The sequence below is a fragment of the Hemitrygon akajei genome, chromosome 28 (genome assembly GCF_048418815.1).
Source record: "Hemitrygon akajei chromosome 28, sHemAka1.3, whole genome shotgun sequence".
Classification (NCBI taxonomy): Eukaryota; Metazoa; Chordata; class Chondrichthyes; order Myliobatiformes; family Dasyatidae; genus Hemitrygon; species Hemitrygon akajei.
Window position 1 is genome coordinate 31,553,363 of NC_133151.1, and position 23,440 is coordinate 31,576,802.

Consider the following 23,440-nt stretch of genomic DNA (forward strand, 5'->3'; position numbering starts at 1 on the left):
CCCCCTCAGAAATGCCTGCACAAAGCCAGGTTAACTGCAGGCCATGGCCGTGTAATATACATAAAACCTGTCGCTCAGTATCCTCCCCAGTAGCTTCCCTACCACTGACGTGAGGTTCCCTTGTCTATAGTTTCATGGATTCTCACTATTTTCCTTCTTGACAAAGGCACAGCATTTGCTACACCTAGTCCTGTGGACCTCACATGTAACTAGTGATGCCACAAAGTTCCTTGTCAAATCCCCAACAATATCCTCACTTGCTTCTTTCACTATTGTCAGATATATGTCATCAGGTCTGGAGTGTTATCCACCTTAATACTTTTCAAAAGACCTCCTTCTCAACCTCAGCATGTTTCTCATGTTCACATGCCCCACTCTGTTTTCACTCATTTAGTAGCTCAGCCACTTGCTCTGACTCCAACCACAACATTCCTCCTTTCACCTTGAGTGGACCTTTTCAATATCTTGTTATTCTCATTTTCTTAATATAAATCAAATGTTCCTGAGATTATCTGTGGCCTTGCTCACTAAGGGCATTTTGTGGCCCCTTTATGGCCTTTCCTATCACCTGCTTCAGCATTTCCCTGCTGTCTTTAAATTCTACAAGGGCCCAATCTGATTTTAACTTTATAAAGCTTACCTATCCTTCCTGACTAAATTTGGGATCTCTCAGCTTATCAAAAAGTTTCCTTACCATCCTTGTCCTCACTCCTCACCGGAACATGCAGATCCTGAACTCAGATCTGCTGGTCTTTATACATCTCCCACATGTCAGACGTGGGCTTGTCGGACAATGGCTGCCCCCGATCAAAGCCCCTTAGCTTCTGTCTTGGTCCAATCTAACTTGCCCTCTTGTAAGATAATACCCCCGTACAAGATCTGATTTTATTTTCACTCATAACTAGCTAAAAAACTAACATGTGATCACTGTTCCCAAAATGTTCACTGACTCTCAGCTGTTACCTGGCCTGGGCAATTTCCCAGAACTAATTTCCGTATGTTCTCTCCTCTGGTTGGGCTCTGTACATAATGTTTCAAACATTCCTCGGATTCACTGAACAAATCTTGTGCATTTAAGTATTGAGTACGATCCAATCAATTCTAGGGAAGAAGAAGTCCCCCACTGTGACAACGCTATTGTTCTGCACCTCTCCATGAGCACAAATATATCCATGCCTCTGCCTCGGTGGTTATTGGGGGACCAAAACGATAATCCAATCAGTGTAACTGCAAATTGCTTCTTTAAATGAGCCCTCCAGTTTGTTGTGACATTCCCAGTGGGGTAACCTCTGCATCTTTTAACCACCCTCCCACCCACACTCAAATATAAAACAATGAAACCCAGGAATGTTGAGCGGCCAGCCCTGTCCGTCCAACAACATAATACTCCTAATGTTGAAATAAACTCATTTCAGCGTTATCAGTCCCACCACGTTTATTAGCCTGCCCCTTGGTCTGTTACTTCTCCAGCGGTCTTGTCATATATTCTTGTCAACCCTCTCACCTGCTGTGGTTACCATTCCCCTGCAACTCTCGTCCAAACTTTGCCGTGATCCTTGTACCAGAATCCCCACCCACCTCACACCAGCTCCTCAGCTACCGCTTTATGTGACAGTTTTTATTATTTTACCTGCGACCCAGGGGAACAATTGTTCTAATGAATTAACCCACTGATCACTGGACCCTCGCCCACCAACTGCTGTGTGTGAGGGCGCTCGCACTGGTCACGGGGCCGGGGAGGGACACACCGAGCTCCTCGGAGATTTGTAGAATGGCAAGCTAGCCAGGAATATAAAGGAAGATAGCAAAAGCTTTTTTAGGTATGTGAAGAAAAGGAAGATAGTTAAGAACAATGTTGGGCCCTTGAAGAATGAATTGGGTGAAATTGTTATGGGAAACAGAGAAATTGCAGAAGAATTTAATGAGTACTTTAGATCTGTTTTCCCTAAGGAAGACACAAGCAATCTCCCAGATGTATGGATGGGTCAAGGACATAGGGTAACAGAGGAAATGAAACAGATTGACATTAGGAAGGAAACGGTGATGAGAAGACTGATGAGACTGAAGGCCGACAAATCCCCAGGTCCAGATGGTCTGCATCCTAGGGTACTAAAGGAGGTTGCCCTGGAAATTGTGGATGCATCGGTAATCATTTTCCAATGTTCCTTAGATTCAGGATCAGTTCCTGAGGATTGGAGAATTGCTAATGTTATCCCACTTTTGAAGAAAGGAGGGAGGGAGAAAACAGAGAACTATCGACCTGTCAGCCTGACATCGGTGGTGGGGAAGATGCTGGAGTCCATTATTAAGGATGAAATAGTGGCATATCCAGATAACACTGATAGGATTGGGCCGAGCCAGCATGGATTTACCAAGGGTAAATCATGCTTGACTAACCTGTTGGAGTTTTTCGAGGATGTAACCACTAAGTTAGACGGGGGAGATCCAGTGGATGTAGTGTACCTCGATTTTCAGAAGGCATTTGATAAGGACCCACATAGGAGATTGGTGGGTAAAATCAAAGCACAGGGCATCGGGGGAAGACATTGACATGGATAGAAAACTGGTTGGCAGACAGAAAGCAAAGGGTAGCGGTGAATGTGTGTTTCTCGGAATGGCAGGTGGTGACTAGTGGGGTGCCACAGGGCTCGGTATTGGGACCACAGCTGTTTCCAATTTACGTCAACGATTTGGATGAAGGCATTGAAAATAACATCAGCAAACTTGCTGATGATACTAAGCTGGGTGGCAGTGTGACATGTGATGAGGATGTTAGGTGAATTCAGCGTGACTTGGATAGGCTGGGTGAGTGGGCAGATACTTGGCAGATGACGTTTAATGTGAATAAGTGTGAGGTTATCCACTTTGGGAGTAAGAATAGGAAGGTAGATTATTACCTGAACGGTGTACATTTGTACAGAGCCCTGGTGAGACCACACCTGGATTATTGTGTACAGTTTTGGTCTCCAGGGTTAAGGAAGGACATCCTGGCTGTAGAGGAAGTGCAGCGTAGATTCACGAGGTTAATTCCTGGGATGTCTGGACTGTCTTACGCAGAGAGGTTAGAGAGACTGGGCTTGTACACGCTGGAATTAGGGAGATTGAGAGGGGATCTGATTGCAACATATAAGATTATTAAGGGATTGGACAAGATAGAGGCAGGAGATATGTTCCAGGTGCTGGGAGAGTCCAGTACCAGAGGGCATGGTTTGAGAATAAGGGGTAGGTCATTTAGGGCAGAGTTAAGGAAAAACTTCTTCTCTCAGAGAGTTGTGGGGGGTCTCGAATGCATTGCCTCGGAAGGTAGTGGAGGCCAGTTCTCTGGATGCTTTGAAGAAGGAGCTAGATAGGTATCTTATGGATAGGGGAATCAAGGGATATGGAGACAAGGCAGGAACCGGGTATTGATAGTAGTTGATCAGCCATGATCTCAAAATGGCGGTGCAGGCTCGAAGGGCCGAATGGTCTACTTCTCCATCTATTGTCTATTGTTTATTGTCTATTGAAAATCACTTCCTATAATTTAAAGCAGCAAATTCCTAGAAATACTTCAGTGGTGTGTGAGGGAGTATTTTTTTCTCTCTCTGGAGTGTTGTGTGTCGGATAAATAGGACGCACAAAGCAGCTGTGCAGGTTGACTCTGTGGTTAAGAAGGTGTACTGTGTATTGGCCTTCATCAATCGTGGAATTGAATTTAGGAGCCGAGAGGTAATGTTACAGCTATATAGGACTCGGGTCAGACCACGCTTGGAGCACTGTGCTCAGTTCTGGTTGCCTCACTACAGGATGAATGTGGAAGCCATAGAAAGGGTGCAGAGGTGCCTGGATTGGGGAGCATGCTTTATAAGAATAAGTTGAGTTAACTTTGCCTTTTCTCCTTGGAGCGGTGGAGGATGAGAGGTGACTTAACAGAGGTGTATAAAATGATGAGAGGCATTGATCATGTGGATAGTCAGAGGCTTTTTCCCAGGGCTGAAATGGTTGCCACAAGAGGATACAGGTTTAAGGTGCTGAGGAGACGTCAGGGATAAGTTTATTACTCAGAGAGTGGTGAGGTCGTGGAATGGGCTGCCGGCAACGGTGGTGGAGGGGGTTAGGTTCTTTTAAGAGACTTTGAGGTAGGTATATGGAGCTTCGAAAAATAGAGGGCTATGGGTAAGCCTAGTAATTCCTAAGGTAGGGGCATGTTCGGCACAACTTTGTGGGCGGAAGGGCCTATATTCTGCTGTAGATTTTCAATGTTTCTATGTTTTTAAAAATACTTCCTATATTTTGGAAGTAGGTACAGAGGATATGTCAGTGATAAGTTTTTTTTTACGCAGCTAGCGGTGACTGCCGGCGGCAATGGTGGAGGTGGAAACGATAGGGTATTTGAAGAGACTCCTGGATGGTTACATGGAGCTTAGAAAAATAGAGGGCTATGTACACAGTCTAGGTAGTTCTAAGATAGGGACATGTTCGGCACAGCTTTGTGTGCCGAAGAGCCTGTATTGTGCTGTAAGGTTTCTATGTTTCTATTAGTTATTCCTTTGCTCCAAATAGGAGGAAAAATAAGTAAATACAAAAGAAATGGTAGATTCAAAAACCTGCAGATTCTGTACACTGAAGCAAAAGCAGGAAACAGAAATCCCCAGATCTGGTAGTTCATCAACCTTCCCAGCAAAACGTTTTAAACTGTAACAAAGCAAAGAGTTATCGCAAACTTCCAAAAGTTTGGACTGAGTTGTGAAGAGTGTTGAGGATTCTGCAAAGGGGTAGATACGGGTGACGTGATCGGACACAGGTCTAGCAGCTGGGAGATTCTGGGGGAGGGACGGTGTGAACTTGTACATTTTGGCAGCAAAAATATGTAATACAGAGCATTTTCTAAATGTTCAGAGAGAACAGGACCTGGCAGTGCAGAGGGAACTTGGGTTCTGGTGCATCATTCACAGCTCCAGATGCAATTTGGAATGCGAACAGGGAGTATCTGATGAAGGGGCTTCGGCCTGAAACATTAACTCTGTTTCTCTGACCACGGGCGCTGCCTGACCTGCTGCGTGTTTCTGGCTGTCTCTGTGTTTTACTGGAAAGTCAGGGTTAGGACTTTATTCCCTGGAGCATAGAAAAATGAGGGGAGACTTGATAGAGCTATATAACATTATGATGGGAGTAGATAGAGTGAATACAAGCAGGCTTTTTACACTGAGGCTAGGGGAGAGAAAAAAAACAGGACATGTGTTAAGGGTGAAGGGGAAAAGTTTGAAGGGAACATGGGGGGGGGGGCTTCTTCACACAGAGAGTGGTGGGAGTATGGAATGAGCTGCCAGATGAAGTGGTAAATGCGGGCTCTCTTTTAAAATTTAAGAAAAGTTGGACAGGTACATGGATGAGAGGTGTATGGAGGGATATGGGCCAGGTGCAGGTCAGTGGGACTAGGCAGGAAAATGTTTCAGCACAGCCAAGAAGGGCCAGAAGGCCTGTTTCTGTGCTGTAATGTTCTATGGTTCCCGTCCTCGCAATTGTCCTCTGGTTCAGAATTTTAACATTTAATTTTTGGAGAATTGAATAGAAATTTAAAGAGATTATGTGTCAGTTCTACAGCGAGTTATGTGTTAAAGTTACAGACTGGTCTTCAATATTGATGCTGTGCATCTGAAGGTTTTTCCGAGCGCTTTGTTTCTGTTCTGTTGAGGATAGACCGTTGGAAATTGCCGGGTGTGTTAAAGTAAAGGCGGAGCTGGACGATGAGAGGCCGCTCTCGGCTCTGTCCGTCACTCTGACTCTGTCTCCTCCCCTCCCCGCCTCTGTCTCTCTGCGCGTTTCTCGGGCAGGTCCGGGCGCTGTGCATAAAAGGAGACAGCAGCAGTCGATTTGTCACTGAGCAGCGACCTGAGTGAAGCAGCATCATGTCTGGCAGAGGGAAAGGGGGCAAAGGACTGGGAAAAGGCGGAGCCAAGCGGCACCGTAAAGTGCTCCGTGATAACATCCAGGGTATCACCAAACCGGCCATCCGCCGTCTGGCTCGCCGTGGCGGCGTCAAGCGGATCTCGGGTCTAATCTATGAGGAGACCCGCGGGGTGCTGAAGGTTTTCCTGGAGAATGTGATCCGGGATGCGGTCAGCTACACTGAACACGCCAAGCGCAAGACGGTCACTGCCATGGATGTGGTGTACGCTCTGAAACGCCAGGGCCGCACTCTCTATGGCTTCGGCGGCTGAAAAACTCCCACTTCCTCCCGAGCACAAAACAAAGGCTCTTCTAAGAGCCACCCACCGCCTCACAGAGGGAGCTATGTTCATAACTTCGGTTACATATTATTTTTCGTGGATAAATAATAAATTGTGTTAAACATTTGAATACAGATTCATTGGACCTGTTTGAAATGCATGCGATTCTGACTTTCCAGTCGGCGATGCCCGCAAAACCTCACTGAATGAATTAAAATTAAAATCGATCTTAATCTTCTTCTTTGCCGTCACGAACAGAAATAAGTTCACTCCAAGAAATTAATATTCGCTGCGTGACTGCGGGTGATGAGTGAAGGACTGAACCAATAGCAACAACTGGACTCCGTTAATAGACTCCTGAGGTTTAGCCAATCGGATACAATGGGGCGGCCCTACTCTAACAGTATAAAATACTGGCCTGGAGCCCGTTTCGTCTATCTTGTTCCTGTATTTCAGCCTGTGTTCTCACTCCCGAAGCAGAATGGCCCGAACCAAGCAGACAGCGCGCAAATCGACTGGCGGAAAAGCTCCTGGCAAACAGTTGGCGACCAAAGCGTCGCGGAAGAGCGTTCCTGCCACCGGCGGAGTGAAGAAGCCTCATTGCTACCGGCCCGGCACCGTGGCTCTGAGGGAGCCACCGAGCTGCTCATCCGCAAACTTCCCTTCCAGCGCCTGGTCCGGGAGATCGCTCAGAACTTCAAAACCGATCTGCGTTTCCAGAGCTCGGCCGTCATGGCCCTGCAGGAGGCAAGTGAGACTTACCTGGTCGGGCTCTTTGAGGATACTAACCTGTGTGCCATCCACGCCAAGCGAGTCACCATTACGCCCAAGGACATCCAGTTGGCCCGCCGCATCCGCGGGGAGCGCGCTTAAACCCAGCCTACACACCAAATACAAGAAAAGGCTCTTTTAAGATCCACTACCGCGCAAAGGAAAGGGCTGCAGCTTGCTGAATATTGTACATGTTTGATGTTGGTGCTTTGTATAAATAAACTGTAGTTTTGTAGCTGGGGCCTGAATGAAGGTCAGTCGACAATGCCACCGCAGAGCTTATCATATATCCTCCCGCTGCAGATTCCTGCAGAGATCTCTCTCTCTCTCTCAATACGCCCCCTCCCCTCTCGCATCGGTTTCAGTGTTACGGATTCAGGCAACAATAAATATATGAGTTAGGCAAGAGTTTTTTATAACAAATAACACGTTTATTAAACACTGAAAACAAACCCCCCAAAAGTAAACAAATCACTAACGTAACCGGAAATCAGCTGCTGTGCGGCAGCTTAAACAGTTCTTAAAGCAATGAAGCTTACAGTCCTCAAAACGATGTTGCAAGAACAGTTCTTCAAAGTAGTATTGCCAAAAGTTCAAAATGCTTACAGTCCATTTAAAGGAGAGACTTTTAAAGACGATTTAAATTCTCTTTCACGTCGTTTTGTGTCAGTTCCCCAAAGTCGTACTTTTCCCACGAAGAATTTACGGAACGAAACGGCTTAAAGGCACTGACCTTTCCTTTACCACCATTCTCAATCCTTTCTGGTATTTCCCAGGGATTAACACGAGAATAGTCAACGAAATCCTTCCGAATAAGGATCAAACAAGGTCGAACCCGTTTCACCGTCGAAATCGATTCTCCTCGATCTTTAACTCCCGAACTCCCATCTTCACACTCCACTGATTCTCAACCAGCAGTATTGTAAAGAAACTGCTGGAAATGACCTTTTAAACTTTAGGCATTAGATAAAACTTCATCTTTCAACTAAACTGCGTCATAACATTAAAACACGCAGTGGCATGAAGTCAACATGGCAAATCCAGCCACGAACTGGCCCTCCTCACAGGGAGGGGTCCTCCTTTTATACCCTGTAATAAAAGCCTGTCACATGATCTTTACTGGCGGGAAAATGACGTCATTCCACCATCACAAGACCATTACCTCAAGTCCAGTATAGCTTCAACACCAGTCACGTGACAAGGGTACCACTGTCTCGTGTCACGGGTACGTAACACCTCCTTCCAAAAAAAACATTTTTGGTCTGACAAGAACAAAAATTTTAACAATTACTTACAAGAAAAGCAAATGTATAAATTTTATAACATACACAATATACAATACCATCATATAGCATCTTACAACTCACAATACAGTAGGAGTGTTACAATTAAAAAAGAACCACTCCATTAAAAAAAATTACATTGTACATTCAACATCGAGATAGACAATCAGCAACCACATTATCTTTACCTTTAATATGAGTTATCACAATATTGTACTCTTGTAACATCAAACTCCAATTTAATAATCTTCTGTTTTTGTTTTTCATCTTACTCAGAAAAACTAACGGATTATGATCAGTGTAAACAATAAGTGGTTTTTGAGTTGTACCAACATATACCTCAAAATATTCTAAAGCTAAAACAAGAGATAACAATTCTTTCTCTATTGTCGTATAGTTTCTTTGATGCTTATTAAATTTCTTAGAAAAGTAAGCTACTGGATGATCAACCTCATCACCCTCATTGCTTTGCATTAATACTGCTCCTGCAGCTCATCACTAGCATCTACAGCTAGTGAAAAAGGTTTTTCAAAGTCAGGTGCCTTAAGCACAGGTTGTTGACATATCATTGTTTTCAATTTTTCAAATGCTTCTTGACAAGGCACTGTCCACACAAACTTCACATTCTTCTGCAAAATGTTAGTTAATGGAAGGGCAACATTAGCAAAATTCTTACAAAATTTTCGATAATATCCTACCATTCCCAGGAATCTTCTGAGAGTTTTTTTTTTCCCCGTTGGAGTGGGAATCTCTAAAATTGCCCGAACTTTTGCCTGAACACGAGCGACTTTACCTTGACCCACAACATAACCAAGGTAAGTCACAGTGTCATGTCCAAATTCACTCTTAGCTAAATTAATAGTTAAGTTAGGTTTTGAAAGCCTTTCAAACAATTTCTCCACCGCAATAATGTGTGCTTCCAAGTATAATTTCCTTCACTAAATCATCAATATAAGCATCAGTATCTTTCAATCCCTGAATCACAGAGTTAATCATCCTCTGGAAAGTACCTGGGGCATTCTTCATCCCAAATGGAAGAACATCATATTCATATAGCCCAGATGGCGTTACAAATGCAGAAATCTCTCTACCTCTGTCCGTTAATGGAACACACCAATACCCTTTCAATAAATCAATCTTTGTAAGGAACTTTGCTTTTCCAACTTTATCTACACAATCATCTACTCTAGGAATTGGATATGGATCTGTTTTCGTTACAGCATTCACCTTCCTATAGTCCGTACAAAACATAATACTACCATTTGGTTTTGGCACCATAACACATGGTGAACTCCAATTCGAGTTAGAATGTCTAATAATATTATTCTCTAACATATATTCAATTTATTTTTCAGCAAGTTCACATTTTTCAATGTTCATCCTATATGAGTGTTGTTTAATAGGTTTGGCATCTACAACATGTACATCATGCGAAGCTATAGTAGTCCTTCTCGGAACATCTGGAAACAAATCCTTATATTTAATAACTAATTCCTTCATCTGCTGTTTCTGCTCTAGCTGTAAATGTGCTAATTTCTCATCAATATTTTCCAGAATGGTTGAATTTGGTAACCTAACAGAAAGAATGTTGGATTTAGAATGAAATTCAGATGAAACATCTATCATGTTCCTAGCTAAATCAAACTCATTCTCACTAACCACAACAGTCACAGTATCAGAGTGGTTCCCAAAATATGGTTTTATCATATTCATATGGCAAAGTTGTGTTGACCTTCTACGATCTGGAGTTTTTATTACGTAATCCACATCATTGATTTTAGACACAATTTCATAAGGACCATGAAATCTAGCTTGTAAAGGATTTGTCTGCACTGGGAAAAGAACCAACACCTTATCTCCAGGCTTAAACATCCTCATTCTAGCTTCCTTATCATACCAAGTTTTTATTTTCTCCTGAGCCAACTTTAAATTTTCCTTGGCTAAGCTACAAGCTTTATGTAACCTGTCCTTAAATTACAAAACATAGTCCAACAAATTAGTGTGTGCATACTTACTAATCCACTGTTCTTTTAATAAAGCTAATGGTCCTCTAACTCTATGTCCATACACAAGTTCAAATGGGCTGAAACCTAAAGATTCCTGTACCGATTCCCTTACTGCAAATAAAAGTAAGATTATACCCTCATCCCAATCACTTTCATTTTCCACACGATATGACCTAATCATATTCTGGAGGGTAGAATGAAACCTATCCAAGGCACCTTGCGACTCTGGATGGTATGCAGACGAAGTGATTTGCTTAGCTCCCAATTTATAAACTATCTGTTGAAACAACCCAGGCATAAAATTACTGCCTTGATCAGTTTGTATTTCCTTAGGTAATCCAACATAAGTAAAGAATTTTATAAGAGCCTTTGTCACAGTTTTACCTTTAATATTCCTAAGTGGTACTGCCTCTGGAAACCTAAACGAAATACAGATGATAGTCAACAAATACTGATAACCAGTTTTTGTCTTTGGTAATGGACCAACACAATCTAAAATAACTTTAGAAAACGGTTCACCAAATGCTGGAATACGTTGTAATGGAGCTACTGGTGTAACTTGATTTGGTTTACCCACAATTTGACAAGTATGGCACGTCTTACATAACATCGCCACATCTTTTCTTAGACCAGGCCAATAAAAATGTTTTAAAATCTTGTCCACAGTTTTCCGTACCCCTTGATGTCCACCTGAAGGCACGCTATGAGCTAAAATCAAATTCTCATTTCGATAAACTTTAGGGACAACTACCTGGTAAACAACATTCCATTCCTCACTTGCAGGAATTGTAGGTGACCTCCACTTCCTCATCAACATTCCTTTTTCCAAGTAATATCCTACTGGCACCTTCTCAATTCCACTACCTAGTAAAGCTTGTTCCCTTAACTTTACAATCTCCGGGTCTCTATTCTGCTCTGCTATCATCTCCTTCCGAGACAGAGATAAATCTTCATAGTCAGACTTACTCCAAGAATCTTGTTCAAACAACGAAGGTAAGAAAGTCTCTGACACATCCTCAAAACTCGAATCCTGAGTTGAACAGTCATGAGTAACAACCTCATTCTGCACATCAATCTTTTTAGCCATCGCTCTAGTCACAACACAGGAAGAATCTGTGATAGAATTCACCTCTGGTTCCTCTGACTCCATTGTCAAATGCACTTCAGGAAAAACTTGTCCACCTGCCAAATCATTACCTAACAATAAAGAAATACCCTTCACAGGTAAGCTATGCTGTAATCCTACTTTAACAAATCCTGTAACTAACCCTGACTTTAAATTTACTTTATGTAAATGTACAGGTATAAAATCACTCCCAACACCTCTTATGTAATTTACCTCACCAGTATCAGATTCCTCATTAAACTTCAATACACTGTCTAACATCAGTGATTGAGAAGCTCCAGTATCCCTAAGGATTTTTATTGGCACCAGAGTAGATCCTTCTTTCAAGGATACAAACCCTTCAGTTATAAAATGATCATGTCCCTTTTTAACTTGGTCAGACTCTAACAAAGCCTCATTTGTGTTTACCAAACCCTGTAATTTTACAGGTGCTTCAGTATGTTACACACAAGCATCTGGAACTGCTTCCTTCTCTTTCTTTTTCAATCTGAAACAGTTAGCTATTACATGGCCAGGCTTCTTACAATAGTTACAAATAAGACCAAACTGTCTTTCCCTCACAGGTTTTCCTTCCTCCTTACCTTTCTCATTAACATCTGATTTAATTTCTGATTTACCTTGAGTCTCCATGTTATTTATCCTCTTAAAAATTCTGCCCTGAGGAAATTTATTCTTATGGGTTAAAACATACTCATCAGCTAATCTAGCACAGTCCTGCAATTTATCAGTATCCCTCTCATTTAAGTAGGTCCTTACTTCAACAGGAATGCTTCTTTTAAATTCCTCCATTAAAATCAGCTCTCTCAATGTATCATAGTTCCCATTTACATTTTTAGAAGAAACCCATCTCCCAAAACACACAGCTTTATCATAGGCAAATTCCACATAAGTCTTTTCCACAGACTTCTTCAAACTTCTGAATCTTTCTCTATACGCTTCTGGGACTAATTCATATGCTTTTAAATATGCATTTTCACAATATCATAATCAAGTGCTTGCGCAGCAGTTAAAGCTGTATAAACGTGATGTGCTTTGCCTTTAACTACACTCTGTAACAACACTGACCATTTATCTTTCGGCCACTCTGACATCAGAGCAATAGTTTCAAAATGTTGGAAATATCTTTCCACTTCTGTTTCACTAAATGGAGGGACAAATTTAATTTATTGACTAGCAACAAACGGCTTTCTGGAACCAGAAGACTGATTCCCAGACCTTAATTCCTCCATTGCATAATCAAATTCCCTCTTTTTCTGAACATCTTCTAACTGACAACGCTCCAATTCTGCTTTACTTTGTTCCAACTTCATTTGTTCGATTTGCAAAAATACCCGAATCCACATAGTATGACGCGATTTTTCTCTGTATTCCAGCCTTTGATGTAGTCTGCAAAATTACCTTTACGTTGCAATTTACTAGCTATCTCAGTCACCTCAATCTTTTTCGCCTTCGTTAACAACTCCGCGCCTGGGGAAGCCAGAAACTCATCAATATCCATCGTTGCCGAATACCACTGACAAGCCAATCAAACAAAAGAATCGTGTATTGCCCGTTTCCAAAACACCGATTCAAAAGTCAACAAGCATTTAAACTCAAATGGTCCAATCCGGACGCAGCCCCCATATTTATGTTACATATTTATTCAGGCAACAATAAATATATGAGTTAGACAAGGGTTTTTATAACAAATAACACGTTTATTAAACACTGAAAACAAACCCCCCAAAAGTAAACAAATCACTAACGTAACCGGAAATCAGCTGCTGTGCGGCAGCTTAAACAGTTCTTAAAGCAATGAAGCTTACAGTCCTCAAAACAATGTTGCAAGAACAGTTCTTCAAAGTAGTATTGCCAAAAGTTCAAAATGCTCACAGTCCATTTAAAGGAGAGACTTTTAAAGACGATTTAAATTCTCTTTCACGTCGTTTTGTTTCAGTTCCCCAAAGTCGAACATTTCCCACGAAGAATTTACGGAACAAAACGGCTTAAAGGCACTGACCTTTCCTTTACCACCATTCTCAATCCTTTCTGGTATTTCCCAGGGATTAACACGAGAATAGTCAACGAAATCCTTCCGAATAAGGATCAAACAAGGTCGAGCCCGTTTCACCGTCGAAATCGATTCTCCTCGATCTTTAACTCCCGAACTCCCATCTTCACTCTCCACTGATTCTCAACTAGCAGTATTGTAAAGAAATTGCTGGCAATGACCTTTTAAACTTTAGGCATTAGATAAAACTTCATCTTTCAACTAAACTGCGTCATAACATTAAATCACGCAGTGGCATGAAGTCAACATGGCAAATTCAGCCATGAACTGCCCCTCCTCACAGGGAGGGGGCCTCCTTTTATACCCTGTAAAAAGAAACTGTCACATGATCTCTACTGGCGGGAAAATGACGTCACTCCACCATCACAAGACCATTACCTCAAGTCCAGTATAGCGTCAACCCCAGTCACGTGACAAGGGTACCACTGTCACGTGTCACGAGTACGTAACATCAGCAGTTCTTAAAAGGCTCTCTTAAGAGCCACTATCGCGGCAGAGGAAAGCGCTATCAGTTCCTGCTTATTAATATTGTGGCGATGTACAATATCCCTCTGCCATCCTCCTGAGGTGTCTTGGGAATGTTCAATGGCTCCGTCCAGTTCTGCAAACAAATTCTAACATTTGCGTTAGGTTAACGCAGCGAATGACCGTAGATGAACGCACTCTCTCCCCGTCAGCATCTCTACTGATCATTCATTTCTCCCACACACCGGCCAGGTACAGCTTGTGCGGCCGCTATCGTTTTCTTTGTTTTGCACAATGGCTGTCCGTGGACCGAGAATGGTCCCCTCCTCCCCAGAAAAGAGCGACCTCTCATCTTCCAGCTCCGCCTCCATTTTGTACAACCTCCAATTTCCAACGGTTTCGCGAAATACAGCGATTTCCGCGATTTCTTAGACGCGTAATGAAGGTCAGTCGGCAAAGCTATCGGGTAGTTTATCATATTTCCTCCCCGTACAGTCCATCCCCAGAGAGGGATCCCTCCCTTACCCTCTCCCGGGAGTCAGCCGTTCGCGATCTACACAGCTGAATTGAATTTCGGCTGTGAGGCGCGGAACCTCCGCAGGCCATTAGGCTGCTTAATTCATGCTGACGCAACTGGATTTCTGTTATATTAACCATCCTGTTGTGTATAATATTTATTAAAAATTACTATAAATTAGATATTTAGACGGAGACGTAAGGTAAAGATTTTTACTCCTCATATCTCCGAACGATATAAGTAATAAGGTCAATTCAATTCGATGTCTGTCACTCTCCAGGGATGGGGGAGGAACTAGGCCTGCGACCATATCTATCACACACCCCGAGTGAAACTCAGCTTGAACGTCCAGGTTTCACTTCTAAAATGTGACTCGTCACGGCAGCACCGAGTGTTAGCGAGGTACTGAAATCTCTGTATTGTCGGAGAAAATTCCGCCGAAATCTCTATGACGGGAAACACAATATCCAGGTTCAGCTCTTTTCTGAGATGTGGGTGGCTCTGAGAAGAGCCGGTGGGTTCAGATACTTACAAATGGTGTATTCTCAATTCACTTTTTGACTGCTGTCTTCTTGGGTTTCGCGGATTTCGACTTCGGCTTCTTGGCCGCCTTCTTCTTCGGGGTTGCGGCTTTCTTGGGGCTCTTGGGCTTCGGCGCCTCTTTCTTAGCCGCGGGTTTCTTCGCCGCTGGTTTCTTACCTCCCGCTTTTTTAGCCGTTGGTTTCTTGGCGCCAAGCTTCTTGCTGGGAGATTTCTTGATTGCAGATTTCTTAGCCGATGGCTTGTTCGCTTTCTTCACCACCTTCACGGCAGTTTTTGTTTTACCGGATTTAAAGGATCCCGAAAGACCAGAGCCCTTCATCTGAACCAAGGAGCCGCTTTCCACTTTCCTCTTGATGCTCATCTTGATCTGGGGGCGACGTTTCACCACATCGACACCGCTGCCAGCCAGAGCCTTCATGATGGCCGCGCAGGACATACCCTTCCTATCGCGACAACCCGCCACGATCTTGTCGATCTGTTCGCCCAGCGAGGGACCAGTTGGTTTACTCCGGACAGCCGCCTTCTTCTTGGGAGTCTTCTTTGCGGTGGCGGGTGCGGCTGGAGAGCCGTTTCGGCGTGTGCTGTCTCGGTCATGTCGGCGACTCTGGTAAATCCTTCTCACAATCAGAATTGAATGAGAAATGAAACGAAAAGCGGCGGCACAGAGCAATTTAAAGGCAGCGAGCGGACGGGGCAGAGACATCCTGCTTTCAGCTCCCGGCGGCTTCATTTTTTTGTGTTTCTCTCTCCTCAAAAACTCGCCGATTCAAATTCAAATCGGACGCTGCGGAGACTCGGACTAGTCCCTGTCCGTCACTGAGGCCGGAATGTTCGCTGGAAAGAAAGTTTAATCGGGATGAAAGGAAGCACCAGTTATTTTAACCAGTTTCGTTACTGCATTGCCCATGTTCTTTTTCCGGATCTTTGACTTGTTCTTTGCTTTTCTGCTGAAATATTTAAACTAATTAAAACTTTGCGGTTAATTCCGTCTTCAGGACTGAGCTGGGGAGTGGGGCAATTCCGTAACACAAAAATCTTTTCATTTTCTACAGGGAGCGTTGTTAAATCCGGCGATATGTTCGGACCCACAAACACTGTGACACTGGTCTAAGCCGCCCGCTCCTTTAAAACACTCTCTCTGAATCAGCAAGTCAGGCAGCATCAATGGTGGGAATTGTTACGTACCCTTGTCACGTGACTGCTGTTGACGCTATACTGGACTTGAGGTAATGGTCTTGTGATGGTGGAGTGACGTCATTTCCCGCCAGTAGAGGTCATGTGACAGTTTTTTTTACAGGGTATAAAAACTCCCCTGTGAGGAGGGGCAGTTCGTCGCTGGATTTGCCATGTTGATTTCATGCCACTGCGTGATTTAATGTTATGACGCAGTTTAGTTGAAAGATGGAGTTTTATTTAATGCCTAAAGTTTAAAAGGTCGTTGCCAGCAGTTTCTTTACAATACTGCTAGTGAAAAATCAGTGGAGTGTGAAGATCGGAGTTCGGGAGTTAAAAGATCGAGGAAAGTCGATTTCGACGGTGAAACAGGTTCGACCTTGTTTGATCCTCATTCGGAAGGAATTCGTTGACTGTGCTCGTGTTGATCCCTGTGAAATTGCAGAAAGGGTTGAGTACAGTGTTGTAAAGGAAAGGTCAATGTCTTTAAGCCACTTCATTTTCCATCTTCGTAAATTCTTTGTGGGAGAAGTAGTTCGACTGGGAACCGCAACAACACGACGTGAAAGAGAATTTAAATCGTCTTAAAAAAAAGTCTGTCCCTTAAATGGACTGTAAGCATTTTGAACTTTTGCAGTACTACTTTGAAGAACTGTTTCTGCAACATCGCTTTAAAAACTATTTAAGCTTCATTGCTTTAAGAGCTGTTTAAGCTGACGCACAGCAGCTGACTTCTGGTTACGTGAGTGGTTTGTTTACTTTTGAGGGTTTGTTTTTCAGTGTTTAATAAACGTTTTATTTGTAATAAAAAACCCTGCCTCACATATATTTATTGTTGCTGAATCCGTAACTGAATAAACAGTCGACATTTCGGGCTGAGACCCTTCATCAGGACTCTGGTGGGAGATGCTGCCTGACTTGCTGGGTTCCTCCAGCATTTTCTCCGCGTTGTTCGCGATTCCCAGAAGCTCTCGGGTTGATGCTGACACAATGTTCACATCTGCACCTTCACTGTGGCCTCCAATCATTTACACCACTGTAACATAATGTACAAAAAATATATACTCAATTCCGTGACTAATGAAGACCAGCATGTCCAACACACACAATGCTGCTGGAACACAGCAGGCCAGGCAGCATTTTGTGTGTGTTGCTTGAATTTCCAGCACCTGCACATTTCCTCGTGGGTTCGTGCCAGCATGTTAAATCCCTTTATGCACCAGCCTGTCTACCAGTGAGACCACTTCGATGAACTGCTTGTACACTTTACTCTTAAATCTCTCGGGTCCATTACACTCCGTAATGACCAATCATTCACTGTATAAGTTCTACACTGGGTTGACTTTCGAATATGCACCGCCTCTCACTTATCCATATTGAAATGCATTTGCCACGCTGTGACCCTCCTCCCCAACTGATCAAGATCCATCTTTAACCTGCGACCACCGTCTTCACTGTCAAGAACTTGTACAAATCATTTATATAAATAATGAATGCCGAGGCTCCCAAATCTGGCCCCTGCGGCTCACCACTAATACGCAGCCTCCATTCTGTGAAAGAACCTACAAGCACAACCCTCTGCTTCCTACCTCCCAGACAACTTTGAATCCAGCTGACTAGCTCACCCTGGATACAATGGGGCCTAACCTTCCAGACCAGACTGCCATGTCAGACTTTTCCAAGGTCCAGATAATAACACATATACTCCTTCATCCTCCTTTTCTTAAAAAACTCAGATTTTCAAACCAGAACTCCTTATGCTCAAAGCCTTTCGACACCTAACCAGACTCTGGCTATTCAAATGCTGGTACATCGTGACTCAGAATCCTCTCCAGTAGCTTCCCCACTACTGATGTCAGGAGACCTGCATGTAGTTCCCGGCTTGTCCTTGCAAACGACAGAACGACATTAGCCTCTTTCCATTTTTCAGGACTTTCATCAGTGGTCTGAGGATTTTCACCTCAGCCTCCATGAAGTAATTGCTCAGGTCCCATGGATTTATCCCCCAACTAATGCATTGTATGGCTGCATGTCACACCTCATCTGCAAACTCACTAATCACATTCACAACAATGTCAGAGAAATTATTGACATCGATGACAAATGACAGTACCAGCAACGATCTCTGTGAATGTCTCTGGCCAGAGGCCTCAAACCTGAATGACAAGCTGCCACGACCAGCCTCTGTCTCCTTCCACCAAGACGATTATGTGATTCTGATGTTGAGCTGTGTTTATCTGACAGTGGTGAGGACGAAGCTGTCCTAAAACATTCAGTGTGGGTTCAGGCTCCTGTACCTCTTCCCCAATGGTAGTAATAAAAAGGGGGCACCTCCTGGATGGTCCAGTGGACACGGACCTGACATGGGAGGCTGGAAAGGGAAATTGAATCTATTTAATGTACTGGTGAAGCAGATGGACTTGTAGATTTGATCAACAGGAGACACAGCCTTTAAGAGGAGAACAGCGACAGCCAGGCCTGTTGTGTCTGATGTACAGCAGGGGATGATGCAGACAAGGAGATCTGTCATCAATGGATTACTCCTGATGCCATGTACTGGTGAGGGCAGGAACAGGAGGATGGATGTGAGGATGAGGAGCTGGTACAGGAGGACGGGTTTAGGTTTCAAACCACTGGGATCTCTGTTGGGGCAGAGGTGACCTGTCGAAGTGAGACAGGCTGCACCTGAACTAAGCAGAACAATTTTGGGCAGCTTTGTTAATGCATCACAGGAGGATTGAAATGATTCTGTCAGTAGGTTCGGAACCAAAATAGTGATGTGGTAGGTGATATTACTTTACTCTGCCGTGATAGTGGCTCCTAAAAGAGCCTTTTGTTGCATTTAGTGCAAAGGCCGGGTTTAAGCAGGCACCCCGCAGAAGCATCGAGCCAGCTGGATGGGAACGGCGTGGATGGCGCACAGGTTAGTGTCCTCGAAGAGCCCCACCAGGTAAGCCTTGCTAGCTTCCTGCAGCACCCTGACGGTCGTGCTCCGGAAGTGCAGATTGGCTTTGAAGTCCTGAGCGATGCCCACCAGGTGCTGGAAAGCCGAGGATCCAGTTGCAGAGGGAGGTGCAGAGGCCCAGGCTCTGTCGCTATTTTATCAGGACTGTAGGAATGACGGTATTAAATGCTGAGCTTTTGTCAACAAACAGCATCCTGATATAGGCATTCGCATTGCCCAGGTGATCCAATGCTGTGTGGAGAGCCATTGAAATCGCATTGACTGCAGACATATTGTAGCGATAGGCAAATTCCAGTGGGTCCAGGTCCTTCCTGGGTCAGCTGTTAATTCTATCCATGACCAACCTCTCAAAGCATTTCATAACCGTAGATGTGAGAGCTACTGTACATTAGTTGTTGAGGCAGCTCACACTAACCTTCTTGGATACGGGAGCAGTTGTTGCCCTTTTGAAGCAGGTCAGAACTTCTGACTGTTGTTGCCCTTTTGAAGCAGGTCAGAACTTCTGACTGTAGCTGTGAGATTGAAAATGTCTTTGACCACTTCCACCAGTAGGTAGGCACAGGTTTTCAGAGCCTTACCAGATATTCCATCAGGCCTTGCTGCCCTGCGAGGGTTCAGCCTCTTGAAAGACAGCCTGATGTCGGCCTCCAAGACAGAGATCACAGGGTCATCAGACGCTGCACGTATCCTCATAGCTGTAGTTTTACTCTCCCTTTAAAAGCAAGCATAAAAGGGGTCAAGCTCGGCTGGTTGTGAAGCATCACTGCTATTCATGCTGTTGGGTTTGCTTTGCTGGACGTAATGGCTGGAAAACCTGCCAGAGTTGGCGTGCATCTGATGTAGGGAATGTTGGAAATTCTTTACTCCGGTGGGCATGATGTCTGGATCAATGGAGGGGTTTAAAGACGAGGGGGTAGCATCGTGGTTAGTGCAATGGTTACAGTGCTCAATTCCATTTTGCTCTTCATATATCTGAGTAAACGCCTGGTATCATCTTTACTACTATTGTCTAGCTTACCTTTGTATTCCATCTTTTTGCCCTCTTTATGACTTTTCAGTTGACTTTGCTGGTTTTAAAAAGCTTCCCAATTCTCTAACTTAATTAATTTTAGCTCCAATTTTGCCTTTGGCTTTTACGTTGGATAAAGATTTCCATTGTCAAAGCTGCACTATCCTGACTGTAGAATACTATTTCTTCTACTCTGGGAACTATCTTTCCTGCACCGTCCGACTTGCTCCCAGAAATTCAAGCCACTGCTACTCTGCCACCATCCCTGCTAGTGTCCCCTTCCAGTCACCGGGCGCATTTAATACAAGTGTGATTGATATTGAAATGTCCGGGGGAAATTCTCTAATTTCTTTCAACCCGTAATGGAACCGAATAAAATTGATCCTCAGCTTCCGCCCGCGGTCGGTCACTGTGTGAACGTTATCAGATTATGGACAATCGGCTCCTCAAACTGTGACCAGCCTCTAGTCTGCAATTTTAAAAAGTTGTCCTATGAAAGAACCATTAACTCCTTCAGGCCTCGCATTGAACTGACATTCCTAGAAGATACCCAGCTGTAACTAATAAACTCCTGAACCCACAGCTAAAACAGCAACGGCAGCAATCCTCCGCTCGACACTGATCCTGGCAGGGACGGACTGATGGGGATGGGGAGGTTACAATTCCGTGTGAGTGCAGTGGGAGGAATGTAAAGCACCGGGATTATACGGCGAAGAGGAACCGGATATTTCAACCGCACATTAGGTCTTTTAAAAGTCACCAGACATAAAATATGTGCAACTTATTGTTCAAATGTCAGTACAACTCTCTCACTGAAATTGTGAGTGGCTCTTAAAAGAGCCTTTGTGTTTTCGATCATCTCACTGCAGAGCTTTACTTGGAGCTGGTGTATTTGGTCACGGCCTTTGTCCCTTCGGACACGGCATGTTTGGCCAGCTCCCCGGGCAGCAGCAGGCGCACGGCGGTCTGGATCTCCCGGGAAGTGATGGTTGACCGTTTGTTGTAATGGGCCAAGCGGGAAGCTTTGTAGTGTTACGTATCCCGTAACTGGATCACTTACCAGCAAAGATAGAGAGGTCCGCTGAAGTCTGATGGTACCATTTTTAAACGTTTTTATATATAAAGGGGCACAAAAGTAAGGTTAATACAAACATTCAGATAACATACGTCGTCAATACTCAATCTAAAGCGCAGGTATAGTAATAATCAATCAGAAATAAGCTCTATCGTTGTCTAGGGGATAATATATTATCCATTTGGAAATATAAAAGTCATTCAAAAGTCTGCAGGCTTCAGCCTCTTGGGAACCGCTGGGTTTCCCGTGTTGGAGAGAGAGAGAGATTGGTGAGAAAAGGAACACTTGCCCGGGTCCTTACGAAGCAAAGCCGTGGAATCAGGGGAGCAGGCTTCCCTGTTGTTAGTTAAAAGCAGTTTTCCGTGATTCCAGCCACTGACTCCCGATTCGGAATTTAACGCACGTGGCTTCCTTCAAAATGGCTTCCCGCTACGACGGGATCGCTATCGTGTCTCCTTGGTGCGTCTGAAGTGGTCGTCGTCGCCCCCCAGACCCTCCTTTATACTTCCTCACGGGATCGCAGGTGTCAATCAGGTTGCAGGTGTCAATCTCTCTCTCAACCAGCCCACTTTGCCCGAGGGCTTTACACGTGGTCTTCATGAGACAATAGTCTAGGTCGCCTTATTCTGCATCCCGGTGGAACGCGGGATTCAGCACGTCTCTCTCTTCTCTTGGGTCATTGACCCCCCCTTCACTAGGGCTCTTGCAATTCTCACAAAGGAGGGGGCTGGTATCATAACACCTCCCCTCTTAAACGTTTTTTACCAGTGGTTAAAAACAGTGGTACAGAATCTTACAGGATTTTTGAATCTACCACAATACACAAGCTTTTCTTTTCACAGAGTACTACTGTTATACATTCAAGTCAGTATCTAAACAGTTAACGATTATAGTGTCCCTTTCTGTAATATCTTAACATCGCGTACCGTACTAAAATCTTGTAGCATCAGACTTCAATTCAATAACCACCTATTTATTTATTTTTTTCTTCAGCAACAAAACTAAGGAGGTGTGATCTTAGCTTAGGTGCATCTACAAAAGTTTATGCGAATACTAATCGTTTCGGTCGTTTCACTTCACCGGCAGGTCTCCAAAGGGGTCGTCTTTATTATTCACAGGCTTTGGCGCAAACCCGTTAAACCTGCTTTGCTGTTTAAAAATGGCATCCTCTTTTTCGGTCAGTCCCCCCGTGGGGAACTTGAGTAATTTGGCGTGGTGAACTCCCGCCCGTCTCGTTCATCGGGGTCATTTTATCAACACCCCTTAGACCACTTCCACCCAATTCTTTAATTATACCCAGGGGGCTAACCCTTTTGTCAAGACCATGCAGGCTGATGGGTTTCAGTTCGAGCCTTTCCCTCAGGCCGCATTTAAATTTCGGCTTTTTCACAGCGCTCTCTTGAATAACAACAGCGGGTGGGGCACCTTTACATTCCAAATCAACCTGTAATCGATGCGCAGGCACCGCGTTACCAAGCTCTCGTTTCTGTAGCTTGGTTGCTTCTTCTGACACCAATCTAAACTTTAAATTTTCTTCATTCGATTTGGGAACTACAAACTTCCCGTTCCCTTCAATAATAATGTTTATCCCCCCATGGTCGAGTTCCACTTTAAGGTTCACCACCCCTTCGTGTACCAACACCTGGGAACCCTCCCTTCCCCCAATTAAAACAGGTCAAGCCCTGAAATCTTGGGCTGCCTGGCCTTTCCCCCTCAACCTTACCACTAGCTCCCGGCGGGACCTCTGCCTCAGCCGGCGGACTTTCCCTACCGTTCCGATGGTCTCTCGGGTAACCTTTTGGCGAGGAAAACTTTATCCCGTGGGTTAGGGCATATTCATCTGCGAACCTAGCAATTACTGAGATGGACTTATTCGCCTTCTCATTCAAATACATCCGGATCTCCTCCAGAACACACCCTTTTAATTCCTCAATCAGAAATAACTCCCTGATACGCCCATAATCCCCGTCCACCTGTTCCTCGGTGCACCAACGGTCCAAGAGCACACCCTTTTCGTAGGCTAGCTCAGGATACGTTTGATTCCACCCTTTCCGTAAATTTCTGAACCTTTGTCTATACGCTTCCGGTACTAGCTCGTAACTCCGGAGAATGGCCTCCTTTACTTTGGCATAATTCTCCGCTTCCCCTTCCTCGACGGCCAAGGCCGCAAATGCTCGTTGTGCCTTCCCTTTTAACACACTTTGTAACAACGCCACCCACTGCTCTTTGGGCCACTTTTGATTTACTG

At 44.2% G+C, this 23,440-nt stretch overlaps 2 pseudogenes; both read left to right on the forward strand.

Moving 5' to 3' along the window:
* The window catches only part of LOC140717854 (uncharacterized), a 966,201-nt pseudogene that overhangs the window by 127,724 nt on the left and 815,037 nt on the right, over window positions 1–23,440 (forward strand).
* LOC140717797 (histone H3-like) lies at window positions 6,691–7,082 on the forward strand (annotated as a pseudogene).